We start from the raw sequence: 16,002 nt of genomic DNA, 5'->3' as shown, positions 1-16,002 counted from the left end.
CTTCCCTCCTGGTTATCCAGAAGTAATTACGAACCGTCTCGCAGGCCAACAAGTTCTGTCATCTGATGCTATCAAAGTCACATAGCCAGGATTCAACTTCATAGCTGGCTGGTAATTAAAAAGCTACAAGCTGTGAAAGAGGATAGCTGAAGTGTGGGGTGGGAGGCAAGAGTTTTCTAGAGGTTGTAGACAAGGACAGAGATATCTTTTTGGCAGCAGCAGGTATGGTAGCCCCTTTTCATTGGATATGGGAAGCAGTGGATCGTGGATTTTAAGAGAGCTGTCCTTCCTGTTAATGGTAAAATTCCCAGTTGGTGATGGAGCTAGCTGATTTAACTAGCTTACAGCCACTTGGGAAACTTACAGCTGAACAAATTTAGTCTACTGCTGATTATCCATAAGGTTGGACTTTTCATGATTATGGCCCTTAAAAATGTCACAAAGAAGAAAGAAAAATGGTGGTTTCTGTCCATATTTGAGCTTATTGTTATCATTAAAGTAACATATAGTCAATGCAGAAAATTTAAAAATATGGAAAATATTAATAAAGAAGAAAAACTAGCACCAATAATCAAACCGCTGAAAACTGGTCAGCATGATTGGGTAGTTCTTTTTAGACTTTCATACACAGCTATGTGTCTTATTTTGTTTTTTAACTTAACAGTATATCAGAAGTATTTTCCAATGTTACTAAAGTCATTTTTATAGCTATTCAATCTTCCATCATTTCAGCATCCCATATTTTATACTCTTCCACTGCTGGAAAACAACAACTCCATGAACTAAATTGACAAATTCTATTAATATAGCCAAGTCAAAATATTAAGATGTTGTGTTATATTAACTGATGATAAAAAAAACCCAACCACATAGGAAGTGTGATGAACCACACACACTCCCTGTGTATGTTTAGGGAACCTACTCCTCAATGCAGATTATCATAATTGCATAGTATTTCATTATATAAATTAATAGAAAAATTGGAAATAATGTTCAGTCTTTATGGTTGAGTAACCCTTGCAGGCCAAACCTCCAGACAGTTAAATGCTTCTGCCTACAAACATCCAACATTCCCCTACAGATAAGATACAGGAAAAGTTTAAAGTTGATTTCATGAAAACCTTTAGTTATATCCAAAAGCACTTGATGTCAAAATGGCAAAATGATTTCCAAAAGTTTTGGGTGGGTAGTATTTGGGGCCAATATCAAGAAGTCCTGGAAAAATTTTCCCATTGGAAAAAGAAAATGGAATTTCACAGAGGTCTGGCTGCCTGAAATTCCATAATTCTTGAGGAAGAGAGTCAAGGTCGCAAACAAGAGCAAGAGTCCTGATCACAGGTAAGTGTCAAGTAGATAAACAGATAAGTATCCTGCTTGGTTCTTAATTCTTGCCTTTCATTCTTTATTGTTTTGGAAAATAAATATTTTTCTGGGCTTTTAGTTCCCACAATGTGGAGGCCAAATATTTCAGCAATTAAGAGTGTGTGCTTTAGAGTGATGTGATGAGGATTGGAATATCAGCTGTACTACTTATCCACTGTAGCATTTTAGGCACACAGACTCTCAAAGACTCATTTTCTTCTTCTGTTCAAGGAAAACAGTCATAGCGACTATCTCAAAAGTTGTGAGAACTAAGTGCCTCCCTGTGTAACATATTTAGCATTGTGTTTGTGGGACTTATGGAGTATTCAGTGAATGTTGTACTAAGATGCCATGGTACAAAGATGCCATGGTAATATCTCTACTGTAATATGACCTTGACTTAGTGGTGATATCTGGAAGTGAATCTATTTCTCTACCTCCTCAAAATTTGGGTGAGCTTGTGCCTGTTTTGATCAACGGAATGCAACTGAAACACTGTACCAGGTCTGAGCATAGCTTTTAACTAGTACACCAGCTCTGCTTCCTGACTTTTCTAACCAGCTACAACCAAAGTGATACATGTGACCACCATGCTGTGAGAAGCCCAACACAGGAGGAGAAGCTTGGAAGGGAGGCTGAGGGCACCAAGAGCCAGACATAGACTTTTTTTTGAGAAGACTTCACGGGCACTCAACCCAGTTCAGCCTTCAGATAACCATCTGAATGCAATGGCTTGAGAAAATCCAAGTGGGAACCACACAACTGAGAACCAGGAAAGATAAAAGTAAATAGGTATTTTTAAGTTCCTAAGTTTTGGAGTGGTTTGTTATGCGGCAATAGATGACTGGACCAAATAGAGTCTGCTATTTTTATCATCATCACTATTCTTAACTTCACATAAGGCCTTTTTTTTTTTTTTTAAAGGAAAGACAGAGAGAAGGAAGGAAGGATAGAAGGAAGGAAGAAAGGGAAACATCTTTAAACATTTTCTTGTTTTATTGTATTTTGTTTTTCCGTTTTTTTGTTACATGGGCTGGGGCCGGGAATCGAACCGAGGTCCTCCGGCATAGCAGGCAAGCACTTTGCCCGCTGAGCCACCGCGGCCCGCCCCACATAAGGCCTTTTGCTGTTAGATAGTCAGGATATTATTTGGAGATTTGTATGACTTGACCTTGAAGAACATTTCTCTGGATAGGAAGGACAATAAACAAAGCACTAATAGTGGGCAGCTGAATTCAAATAAGGAGTCATTTGCTCCAAATGTGTGCAGAGTGTTAAGAGGAATGACTGGTTATTCTGTTTAGGAGCAAACATTGGGGGACGGCCTGTAGGTAAAGGAGGAAACATCCTCATACAGAAGGTGACATTTGAGCTGAGCTTGGAGAATGATTGCATGTTACCAAGCAGCAAATGGAGGAGAGAGTGGAGATAGATTTTCTTCAGTAATTTCAACAGCTGGAGAAGCTCTGTCAGGATTTAATGTAAAGGGTAACATTAAATTGACTGATAATTTGACTGTTGTTGCTTAAAAACTGATTCTAAGTAATTGGAGAGGTAATTTCTTGACTACTTATGATGGATTGTGGAATTTAATTTCCCACATCTCTTTATCAGCAAGGGAAATAGGAGCTGCAATGCATAATCAGAAGAAGGAAAAAGGCCTGTATTAGGGAGACAATTTTAACAATCTCATTTTAGTGGGAGGGATTCTGCTGCCTGGCAATGCTGCTTTGGACAGGCTTCGATTAGAGACATCTGTGCTGCCATTCGTTGCTGTAGTTGTTTGTTTAAATAAAAATTATTTGAATAATGCAACATCCAGTTCGGCTTCTGTTAACTTTGCTAAGGGTTTTATCAGCAAAGACCCCAGAAATTTTATAAGAAAGAAGCACAAGGTCTTCCACTGCCACTTTTGGCAAGGCTCTTCCTTTATTTTTTTCAAATGTAATTTCTTTAAATATTGATTAGATATAAAATAGTATTTATAAAATATGCATAAAGTATAATGAACAATAAAACCATTCACATGTGTATCCACTCACAGTTTTTAAAAATTACCATCTTTTTTGTATGTTGTATGGCAGGGTCACATCTTATTATTTTTCCACATGAGTATCCCCTTATTGGAGCACTATTTGTTGAATTTTTGTCTATTTGGTTTTCTGTTTGTTTGCTTATTTGTAAGGTTCATGGGCTGGGAATTGAACCTGGGTCTCCCACATGGCAGGCGAGAATTCTACCACTGACCTACTCTTGCACCCCTACAAATTACCATTATTTTAAAAGTTTCCTTTGAAACTTCTATGTACACAAGCTTCTATGTTCTCTTTTCACCCACAGGGAACAGCTATCCTGAATGTTGTTTTAATCATTCACTTGCTTCTATTTTCACTTTTACTATATATGTTTGTATCATTAAAAATGCCTTCTTTGGGGGTGGGCCACTATGGCTCAGCAGGCAGAGTTCTTGCCTGCCATGCCAGAGACCTGGGTTCAATTCCCAGTCCCTGTCTATGCAAAAAAAAAGCCTTATTTGGTTGTACTTGCTTTTGAAATTTAGACCAATAGAATCAGACTGAAGAACATATTTTGCAGCCAAATTGCCCCCTATTTTTTTACAACTGATTCTGCTATTGAGTAGCTGTGCGATCTTGAGCAAGTTAATAAACCATATTGTGCCTGTTACTAAATCACAAAATGGAAATAATAATAGTAACTACTTCATATTGTTCTTTCATGGATTAAATGAGCTAATTCATTTAAGACACTTAAAACAATGCCCAGATCATATTGCCAGCTATATACGTATTAGCTCCACATTCTGCTTTATTCTTGTCCCAATTTATGTTCCAAGAATTGATCCATGTGTTGTAGGTATCCATAATTCCTTCATTTTCGTGGCTATGTAATATTTTTATGAGACTATAATACTGTTTATTTATGCACTGTCAGTCAATAGACATCTGCATTATTTCTTGCATTTTAATTTGCATTTTTGTTGACTACAGATGTGGTTAAGCATCTTTTCAGTTTTCAGTCATTTAGTTTTTCTCTTCTGTATAGTGCTTATTCAAATTTTTGCCCATTTTTGACAGGCTATTTGTTTCTTTCATATTGCTTTGCATGAGTTATTTATTTACTCTGTACACTTTTCCTATTTCCGACTTGAGTTTACGTTTCTTTTTATGTATCTTTTGGTGACCATAATTAGGAGGTTGAGCAAAACAAACTTTTCTTTATGATTTGTTCATTTTATGTATTGTTTCAAGAAAACTTCTTCACCCTGAGGTCATTGAGATAGATTCCTATATTGACTACCACACAACATAAAATTTGCCCTTCACTTTTAACTCTCTTATCAGCCTGGAGTTGATTAATTTGTATATGATATGATGTGGGGGAGATTTTTTTCATAAAGATAAAAAATGTACTCAGCACCAAATATTTCCATCTCTTCTGTACTGACCTGCAAAGCCAGCTCTGTCATAAATCAAGTTTTCATATATAAGTTGAACTTTTGGGGGCTATCTACTCCCATGTCTGTTATACAAGTCCTAATTGGTGTAACTTTATTGTAATTCATGACAATTTATAGTAATTCTCTGGGAATTTACATCCCCCAGATGTGTGTCAGCAACGAATTGGCTCTTCACTGTTCTCTTTAATGTGAATGTTAGAATAAACTTGTTAATACACAGGCATAAAGACAGACACACACACACAACCTTTTGGGATTTTGATTGTAATTACTTTGAATCTATAGATAAATTTGAAGACAACCAATCTCCTTACAACTTAAGTTTTCCAGTTCATTAACATGTTATATCTGTCCATAATAGAGAGAGAAAAAAAAGAATTTTCAACCCTTTCAAGAATGTTTTATAATTTCTCCCAAAAGGAATGAACTTGAACGTCTTTTGATAGACTTGTTTCGAGACAATGTATACATTGTAATGCTATTGTAGATATTAAGATATCAAATTTAATTTTTTCATAGTTTATGTATAAATTTTATAGATAATATGTGAAGGAAGCTTGGTAAATGCTTTACCAATTAATTGTCCATATCTTCTTTGGGGTATGTGATCTTTTCTATTTGACTTTTATTTCTTCCTTTCCATTTCTTATACTTTTATTGGTTGTTTTACTGCACTGGTAAGACTTCAAAAAAATGCTAAATTGAAGTGGTAATAGCAAGCACATTTATTCTTAATCTTATAAAGTTTGTTTTCAGATTTTAGAGGCTTCAAAGATCAGCTAAAAGACTCTAAGTTGCCAAAAGTCTTTTTAAAAAAAAATTAAGAACTATTAAATTTAATCAATATTTTCTGTTTATTGAGATGATTATATAATTGTTCTCCTTTGATCTGTTAATGTAATTATTTAAACTACTGGATTTTCTAATGTTAAACAAAACTTTAATTTGGGGGATAAATCCAACTTCATCATATCATTAGTTCTGATATCTTGATGAAATGAGTATACTTTCAATAGTCAATAGTGAAAGTGGCCTGTAATTTCCTTTTCTTTTACGCTTCTTGTTGGATATTGGCAACATGTGTGTGCAGCCTCAACAAATGAGTTAGGGAATTATTCTCAATTTTCTGTGCTGTGTAAGAGTTTGTGTAATGGGGGAATTATTTGTTCCTTTACCCATAAAACTGTCTTGGCCTGGTATTTCCTTAGAGGACATTTTTTAACTATTGATTCAATATTATTGTTGGCTATAGAAAGATATTCAGTTTAATGATTCCTTCATGAGTAATTTTTGTGATTATTTATTGTTTCTAAATTTTCTCTTTTCAATATTTCCATAATATTCTCTTATCATTTTAATTGTGTTGTGCTATGGTTATGTCCCCTTTTTCATTTCTGATTTTTTCTGTTGGCACTTTCCTTTTTTTCTTGATCAAGCTTGCCAATGATGTATAAATTTCATTCGTCCTCTCTACTGCAATCTCATTTTCTATTCCATTAACTTATGCTTTTACCTTTACTATTTCTTGCTATGTGTGTTCTTGGCATCATGCTTTCATTTCTCCCTGATTCATTAAGTTAAGTAATTTGGGAATTAAGTTTTAGATTTTGTTCTTTTCTGATATATATATTTTTTTCATTATAAACATATACATTTTTCATTTTTAAATATTTTAATTTCCACTATTTTTTATTCTTGGACTTGTAACTTACTAATTTCTAAATAAGTTGTTGTTTGCTTTTGTAGTTATCTTGTCACTGCTTTTTACCCAAATTGTATGGTGGTCATAGAACATAGGCTAGCTATTATTATTTTTTTGTATGCTATATGGTGGGAGTCACATTCATTGTTTTCCCATGAGACTATCCCATTACTGCAGGACCATTTGTTGAAATTTTTTGTAGGGGGGTGGGGAGAAGGGAAGTGTATCAGTTGGTAATCAAACCCCGGTCTCCTGCATAGCAGGCAAGAATTTTACAACTGAACTACCCTTGCATCCCTAATGATATTATTTTTTAAATTTATTGAAAACCTCTTTTATGTTCAAATATGGGTAAATATTTGCAATCTTCCATATGTGCTTGAAAATAAGGTATATTCTACTACAATTAGATGCAGCATTTAAGAAATGTCCTAAGGATAATTTTGTTATTTGCATTGTTTTAATCTTCTATGTTCTAATTGAGTTTTTGTCATTTTATTCCATCACTTATGTACACTGCATATAAAAAACATTTCACATGGTGGTGAATCTCAGTCTTTCTCCTAATCATTATTGCAAATATCTATATTATATATATAATATATTATTATTACTGTATTATAGACATACATATGTATGCTATTGGGGACATAGAATTTTCAAATTATTATATCTTCCTGGTGAACTAATTCTTTTGTTATTATGTAGTGACCTTCTTAGGAAAAATGCTTTATCCTAAAAACTTATTTTGTCTGGCATGAATAGAACCAACTCACTTTTCTTTTAGTTAGTATTTTCATGATATATCTTTTACATCATTGGATATTCAAACTTCTCTATTATCTTTTAGCTATATGTCTTGTAAAAATCATATAAATGGATTATCAAGTTTTAATCTGATTAAACGAAATTGTCTTAACAAAATTACAATTTATAATATTGTCATTGTGAGATATTTGGATTTATCTCTACACTCTATTTTGTTGTGTTTTCTATTTGTTCCTCCTTTTCTGTTTCTGTTTTTGCTCTTCGTCTCCTCTTTTCCTTCTTTTAGTTTGATATGTATATGTGTGTTGCAGATTACTAGTTCACAATTTATATGCTATGGTTGTTATGCATTTAAATCTGTTATTTGTTAACCCTTAAGACACTATTATTATTGTTTTAAACAGTGTTCTTGAATATTTACTCAAGAATTTACCATTTCATTTGGTTATCTATCCTCTTGCTATATCAAACCTTCCATTTGGAGATCATTTCCTTTTAATGTGAAGAGCACAATTTGGAATCATCTTAAATGGAGGCCTACTGTGTAAAGTGCTATTTAGTGTGAAGGAGTTCCTTTATTTTGCCCTCATTCTTAAATTACTACTTTCATTGGACATATAATTCCTGCCTTACTTTCTCTCAAAGCCATGTTATTTTTCTGAACATTTTTGCCATATTTTGCAGCTATTGAAAATCAGTTATCGATCTAATTCTCATTCTTTTGAAAGTAATATTCCATTTCCGTCTGGGATATTTTAGGATCTTCTCTTTGTCTTTGGTTCACTACAGCTTCACTGTAATCTATCTAGGTGCAAATGTCTTCTTATTTATACTACTCTGGATACATTGTATATCTTGATTCTCTATCCTGAGCTTTTTCCACCACTTCTAAGAAACTCCAAGCTACTATCTTTTCAAATATTGGCTTTACCTATTTCTCTTTCTCATCTCTTCCTGTACCTCTAATTACATGTATGTTAGATCTCTACCTTCTAGTCTTCAGCTCTCAATCTCTCCATTTTTTCCATCTTCTCTCTCTCCTGAATTCTGAACCAATACAGTCGACCTTCATTATTTGCAGACTCCATACTGGCAAATTTGCTTCACAAAAATTTATTTAAAACCCCAAAGACCATACTCATAGCACTTTGTCATTTGCAGACATGCATAGAGAGGCAAAAAATTTGAATCACCTAACATGCACATTCCCAGATGAGATTAAACACACCCATTCTCTGCCTTTTTGTCTCAACTCTCATACTGTGTAAGCCAGTGTCCTATTGACAACATATGTAGAATCATGTTTTCACAGTTTTGTGCTTTTTGTTGGTGATTTCATGCTTTAAGGTGGCCCTCAAGCATAGTGTTCCTAAGCACAAGAAGGCTGTGATGTGTCCTATGGATAAAATGCATGTGTCAGAGAAGCTTCATCCAGGCATGAATTATAGTACTGCTGGTCATGAGTTTAAGGTTAACTAATCACCAATACATGTTAAATAAGATGTCTTTAAATGGAAGCACACCTGAAATAAGTTTATGTATTGATCAGTTGACAAAAAGTTTGTGACTAGAAGTTCATTATAACACTAATTCAATGTTTGCAACCACTTTACAGATCATAATTACCTCAGATGATGAGAGAGAGAAGTTATCAAAGCTCTATCTTTCAGATAATTAATTCTCTTCAGTTGTATCTAAACTATATTAAATCCATAACACAATTATTTTTCTAAATCTACTTGGTGCTTTTTATAGCCTCTTTTTTTACTTCTTACATTAAAGCTCTTTCTTTTTTCTTTAAACATAGTATGCGTATGCACACTTGGGTTATATACTTTGTTGCATGATTTCAACAGCTAAAGTCCCTAAGCAACAGGTTCTGTTGTCCATTACTTCTTCTAGCTCTCACTTCACTGCTTTGTTATCTAAAAGGATTTCTGATTTTGTCTGTGCACTCACATTTCTTATAAATTAATCTGTTGGCTAAAGATGGGCTCCTCTAAAAAGGCTTTTGTTTGTTTTTGTCAGTTGCTTGAAGGAACTACTAAAACAGGGCTTTTTTGCACTAAATTCTCAGGCTAAAGGTTTTGTAGACAATATATGCTGTAAAGTCATGGGTGTCTATGAATTCTCAATGAAAATTCTGTCCTTCCAATTGCATCAATTTTTGAGATTTGCCTTTTCCTTTCACTTTCCAGGGAGCGGAAGCCAGGATTATCTTAATTCACTCTTACATTGAGAGTATAGGCATTTAGAGCCCAGTTTTATATGGGGATGATGTCTCCCACTAAACTCCACTGTGTAGAATATCTGAGCCTTGTTTCATGCCCCACAGGCTTTGTGAGACCATGAAAATAACTCTGAGTGCTCTGCTTACCTCTTTGAGTTTTCTCCTTGATTCAGATTTAGGGTTCTAAGTATCCCTTAGTTTTACTATTTCATTGATGGCAAAAAATACATTGTTTTTTTTTAACCTTTCAATGAAAAGTATAGTTCATTTTATTTCAAGAAATAAAACACATTCTCCCTATGGATTTCAATTTAAAAAATGTATTTCAAAAAAATAGAAAAAAAAGTAATTTCATGTTTTCACTTTCATCAATGGTGCTTTATTTTTATTTAAAGAAGTAAAACATCCTTGAGGTTGGGCTGTTCTCTGCTTAACTAACTCAACAAAGTTTTGCAAATGCTCATTTAATGAGCATGGATTATGCTCTTACTACATGCCAAGCATTGTGATATTCATATTCACATATGTTCTCTCATTAGATTTAATCTTTACAGATGAAGGATTTGTGAACTACCTTATATGGTAAAATAGGAAAACAGTATCAGAGAGCAGTTGGCAGAACGCTTTTGCATGTCATATGCCCAGCAGTTTGGATGCATACACATACTACAAATTAATTTTTATATCTGTCAATGAGTAGGCAAATAATTAAAACATTAATTAACAAATATAAAATAGATTAACAGTAGCATCTTTGTGAAACAACCATGGAGTTGAGGACTTAATATTGTTTATGCCAGTTTTTAAGATTGGGAGACTGGCCTACTATCATCTTTATGTGCCATAGTTTCCTATGAAACCATAGATCAGTAAGAGATAATAATCCCCTACCCCATGTGTTCTGGTTTAAATCTGTGATAGACCAGAAAAGGCATGTCCTTTGGTTCTCATTCAATTGCTGGCTGGGACCTTTTTGATTATTCCCATGGGGATGTGACTCACCCCATTGTGGGTATTAACTTTTGATTAAAGGGAGACCCATTCTAGGTGGATCTTGATTAGTTTGCTAGAATCCTTTAAAAGGGGAAACATTTTGAAGACAGTCCCTCTCAGAGCCATGAGAACCTTGAGAGCCCATGCAGCCAGAGACCGTTGAAGCTTCATGAAAGAAGAAGCCTGGAGAGAAAGCTAGCAGATGTCGCCAATGTCAGAACTCTGCCCCCCCATCAATCAAGTTATATTTATTAACTTACCTGCTGTATGATTTCCCCAATACTCTGACTAATGATAGTTAGTCATAGCCCTCTTTCTATTTAATTGCCCACAACAAAAAAGAAAGATCGGAAAGATTTTGAATCCTGCTGAGAAAGCGATGTGAATTAGATGATTGTGTAATGTCCTTGTAGGCTCTGCTATCCTTGAAGGTGGAGAAAAAAAATCTGTGCAATAGTATATATGGCCCAGTGGTCAGCAAATTATGGCCTGCAGGCCAAAAAGCCAGGTTTTGAATGACTGCAAGCCAAGGATGGTTTTTACAGTTATAAATGATTGGAAAATTCAAAAGAGAGTTATATTTCATGACACATGAAAATTATATGAGTTTCAAATTTCAATGTCCATAAATAAAGTTTTACTGGAACAGAGCCATGCCCATACTTTTACATGACTGCTTTCGAAAATGGCAGAGCTGAATAGTTATAACCAACATCTTAAGGTCCACAAAGCCTAATATATTTATACTGTTCCTTTAGAGAAATAGTTGGCCATTCCCTGTATAGCCTATTTTGGAGAAGGCAAATGGAAGAATGGAGAGAGGAGGAAGGCTATGTCCTCTCACTAGCTCTTGCCTTTTTCTTTTATATAGAACTTTATAAGTATTCATGGGCAAATGAAAGAAAATTCCTCTGACTCAGAGGGTCTCAAGCACTAGCATTCGGATCATTATTCCTAACTATTTATTACTCTCTAGGATCGACTACATACAGATGTTCCTAGAGCACCTGTGTTGGACCTAGCATTATTTTCAAGCCCATGAACTTGGGAACATGAAGAAAATGCTAAACTAAGGTTCTTGATATCAAGACCACATTTAAGAAATATATCATCAAGGCAGCTTTTTGCCTGAGACAAGACTGCCCTTGAATTTGAATCATAGTTCTCACTGTCTTTTGCTCAGTAGGTTATACTGGATAAGTGACTTTGACTTTTCTAGGTCCAGTTTCCTAATTTGTAAAATGGGGCTACTAATCACAGTTTTTGCGTATCTTTTTAAGATTTAATTAAATAATGCATACTCATTAATTAGATATTAATTAAAAATTTTTTCTTAGATAATTCATGCACCTAGCAGAATGACCCCCAAATAAAGTACATGCAAGATAAAAAATGAATTGAATCTAAATTTCTGAAATAAATAAAATAGTGGGGTGGTGGGGAAATTTGGCACCCTGCTCAGAGTCAACTGCTTCATGTTCAGCAGTGTGGCCTTCGGTCATTATATCCCCCACTTCTTTCATAAATTATTGTTGTTATTCTAACTCAAAACTTTTCAGAAAATTTTAAGGCAAAATGTTTCTCTCAAACTAAATCATAAATACAATCCCAACATCTACCATGGATTAAAAAGCAGTGTTTGCCGTTAAAGATAAAGTGGGAACCAGAGTCCAATGCTTCTTCCTCTTCTTTTTTCCCTCTAAGTTTCCACAAAACAACAAATATAAAAAATTTATCCCAGAGGTTTTTAACATAAGGCGTGGTGGTCAAGTTCATGTGTCAGCTTGGCCAGGTTATGGTGTCCAGTTGTTTGGTCAAGCAAGCTCTGGCCTGATCATTACTCTGAGGAATTTCATGGACTTGGACCATCAGTAAGTTAACTGCAATAGATGCAGATGTAGACTGATTACACCTACAATCAACTGAGAAGATTGCCCTCAAAAATGAGAGAAGTGTCCCAATCAGTTTAAGGTCTTAAAAGAAGAAGTGATGATATCGGCAGTCAGAAGAGAGAATGTCCATCTCTACCACAGCCAGGCAGACTCCCCTGGTTTTCATTGAACCTGCATTGGAGTTCGCAGCTTGTGGTCTGCCCTGTGGAATTTAGATTTGCCCATCCCCACAGATGCATGAGCCAATTTCTATGATGAATCTCATAAAATGTATATATCCTGTTGGTTGTTTCCCTACAGAACTCTGACTAACACAAGTTCCTTCCAACTCCAAAAGTTTATCTCTTCAACTGCTTTCTTCTTCTTCACAGGAATAAATGATAATAAACAAAAGAAAGCAAAGAGTCCCTGATTATAACACTCAAGATCCAAAAAGGAAAGATTCCCCAACTTAAAGACCTTCATATTCATAATCCATCAGCTCAGATGCCTCAAAAAAAGTAACTGGATAAGGGAAAGGAATGGAAGACACTGAAGGTTCCCCAGAAATTTGAAATTCTGTGACTGCAGTTGTAAAGTTTCCACTCTTCACCAAGGGCTAACAGAGGGAAACTCTTGAATGACAAGGAATATTTGCAGTAACTTCAAGGCAGACCCAGGAAGAACTGTGTCTCTTCTGATGTCACACAGCCTGGGCCCACCCAGTTGGTGCTGATAAAATATGACTTAGTCCTTGTCTTTGAGGAACTGACAGCCTATGGGAAGGCTGGAGATAGACAAGTGACAATACCGCAAGGTGAATGCTGGGATTGAGGTGTGTACAATGTTCAGTGATGGCAACAAAGAGAGCATGAAAAAAGATCTATCTGAGGATAGGAAGGGAAGTACAGGAATGCTGTCTAGATGCCATATTTCTCTAATGTGGATTTGATATCATGAGACTTAGTTCAGCATTCTGTTCATGCTCAGAATCCATAGCTTTGGAAATATGGGTTTGACCTAGTTGTTATAAGAACATCTGTATAATGTCAATCCAAGGGCATAATAAATATTTAGGAATAATAGTCAGAATGCTAGGTTCTTAAGGCCCCCTACCCCTATTAGTCACAAGCAGTTTCATTTTCCCATGAACACATCAAAATTTCACATAAGAGATCAAGGAGAAAGCAGATGAGAAGAGACAGCCTCTCTGTCCATCGCAGTAATGTAGCTCTGATGAGACAACCCTTGTCCCTTCTATTGCATTAGTGTGTCTGGGAAGTCAGGCTCCATGCCAAGAAGCACTACAGCTGAGTGGCTGACTTCCATCTCCTCCACTTGTCTTCCACTAGCCAGATTCCCTGGCACTGAGGAATTTCTTCCAGGCGAAATGGATTTATTTAAGCACTTCTGCCCCAAACCTGATAAAATGCTGTGAAAATCCATCATCAGTCTTTTCACTTTGCATTTGAAATCTTGGCTCTGTTTCCAAAACTAACACATAAGTGGCATAATCTGTCCAAAGGTCTCTGGGTTTAACAGTAAACTTTGTTTGCAAAGTCCAGCCTCTAATGTGCTTTTGGTTGCATTTTCTTTGAAAGAAGCATTCAAGTTAGCTGAAATGAAATTAGAATTTGAAACTTTTGAAACAGGTATCTATGCATATGACTATAATGTGTGTGTGTTTGTATGTGTGCAGATGCCATTTGTAAAGGCCCCACTATGTATACGGTACATGCATTATGTCTTGGAATCATTCTAATGATTAAATGAGGTATGTATTATTTGCCCCAAAGCTAAAGAGGAGACAGTTAATGTGTAAGCATAAATTTTATTTAAGCACCTCTGTCACCTCTACTTAACCATACTGATTTATGAGGTCCTTACACTCAGAGAGGAGAGGAATTGATATTTCAAGAGGCATATAGAATGTTAGAACAATGGAGTTAAAAATCCCCTCGAAACACATTTATATACTTTGTAGATACTGAACGAACTCTCAGTCATTGACTGGGCACCCCCTAAATATTAGGAACAATGGCATGAAACATCACACTGTGTCAATCATCCATCCACTGTGACTTCACATGGCATCCTTCATGCTTGGAGGGAACATATGCTGTGACAGAGGATGGCACAGGATACTTGGCCTCATGGAGATGGCCACCTGCCCCAAGCTGGAGTGGGAGTTGATGGAGTGTTGCAAGGGATGGTCTTTTGAAGGAGGTAATTCTTTGCCATTCACACTGCCCCCTTTTATGAACCCTAGATCAACTCCTAAATATATTTGAGATTTCAATTCAGGCATCACAGAAAGAGCAAACAGTACATGCAAATTCAGAAGACATGATAGTGCCCAGGTATGAACTGGGATCTTCTAACTCTTGAGATCTAGCAAAAATTGGCATGAAGGCTCTTTTCATGCATTGTAAATGTTTAAAGCCCTATCTAAGAATTTTATGAATTTCCAGCATACATATATTCTCATAGCCATCTCAGGTTCAGAGTGTAATACAAGAGTTAAGGCACAGCAACATTCAGTGTGCTGAGTCATATTAGAGCCAAACGAGAAAGGAAAATCAGGACTATTGATGCTGTCTTTATTTAAAAATTTGTTTTGTTCATCATGGATTTTGGGCATTAATTTTTACTTTTTTTTAATTGCATTGAAATAGTTTTCATCTTGAATGCTGAGGTTTTTTTGGTTAATGCCTCACCTGTCTCACCCTGATCCCTGTCCTGAGGCTCCAGTATGCTGTGGGCTATATCTATAGGTGACCTGAGCTTGATCTGGGTTCTTGCTCTCACTACTGGTGAGACCCTAAGAAAACCATCAAACCTCACTGTGCTTCATTTTCCTCATCTATAAAATGGCAATAATAGCAGCACCATGTCAGTGAGTTGCTATGAGGGTTAGCTGAGCTCATGCATGGACTATAGGAGAAGAGGCCCTGACACCTACAAAGCACGATATTGAGTTATTATGAGGGCACATAGATAAATGCAAGCAATCATCCTGAGACTCAGTATGACCCCATTTCCCACCATAGCAACAACCAAAACAAACCTAGTGCATGAAGCAAAGGTTTTATTTAAAGACTTTGAAGTCGTAGGAAATGGAAACATCATATTCTACACTACACACAAATCTCACAGTAGACACACTCATTTTCTGTGCCCACCTTCCCCAGCTGTTCCACGTCTCAGTGTTGCTCAGCTTCCCACTGTCCTACTGGCTCGTCACTCTTCCTCCTCTCTGCATCCCTCTCCACTCTCTTGCTTCTATGTTGTCCATATTTTTCTCCTTATTTTACAGAATACTTTGACCTTCTCCAGTACCTTCTTTCAAACTCATTTCAGGATGCTGTACATATCCAAGCTCTCAGGTGTTCACAAAAGGAAAAAGAGATTTCCCCATAGGATGAACTAGGGAACTATGGTTACAAACCATACAAGAGCTTAGAGGACTTAGGAACTAAGATATCAGGTGTAGTTATATCCAGAGATTTCATGGTGAAATAAGCCTCAGGGTCATATAGACATGTATTGTGACACTGAGAGTTTATAACTGTGTTGTTGTCTTGGAATGTCATGACCT

The 16,002-nt window shown here is 35.9% G+C and overlaps 1 protein-coding gene across 1 annotated transcript in view; it reads left to right on the top strand.

The window, feature by feature from the left end:
• Positions 1-16,002, top strand: part of CLNK (cytokine dependent hematopoietic cell linker) — a gene marked incomplete at its 5' end in the record, with an annotated part of 238,387 nt that overhangs the window by 63,095 nt on the left and 159,290 nt on the right. The gene's annotated exons all lie outside the window — the stretch shown is intronic.

The sequence above is a fragment of the Tamandua tetradactyla genome, chromosome 19, assembly GCF_023851605.1.
Source record: "Tamandua tetradactyla isolate mTamTet1 chromosome 19, mTamTet1.pri, whole genome shotgun sequence".
In the NCBI taxonomy this organism is placed as follows: domain Eukaryota; kingdom Metazoa; phylum Chordata; class Mammalia; order Pilosa; family Myrmecophagidae; genus Tamandua; species Tamandua tetradactyla.
Note: the sequence above shows the minus strand (reverse complement) of the source record. Positions and strands in the feature narration are given on the sequence as shown.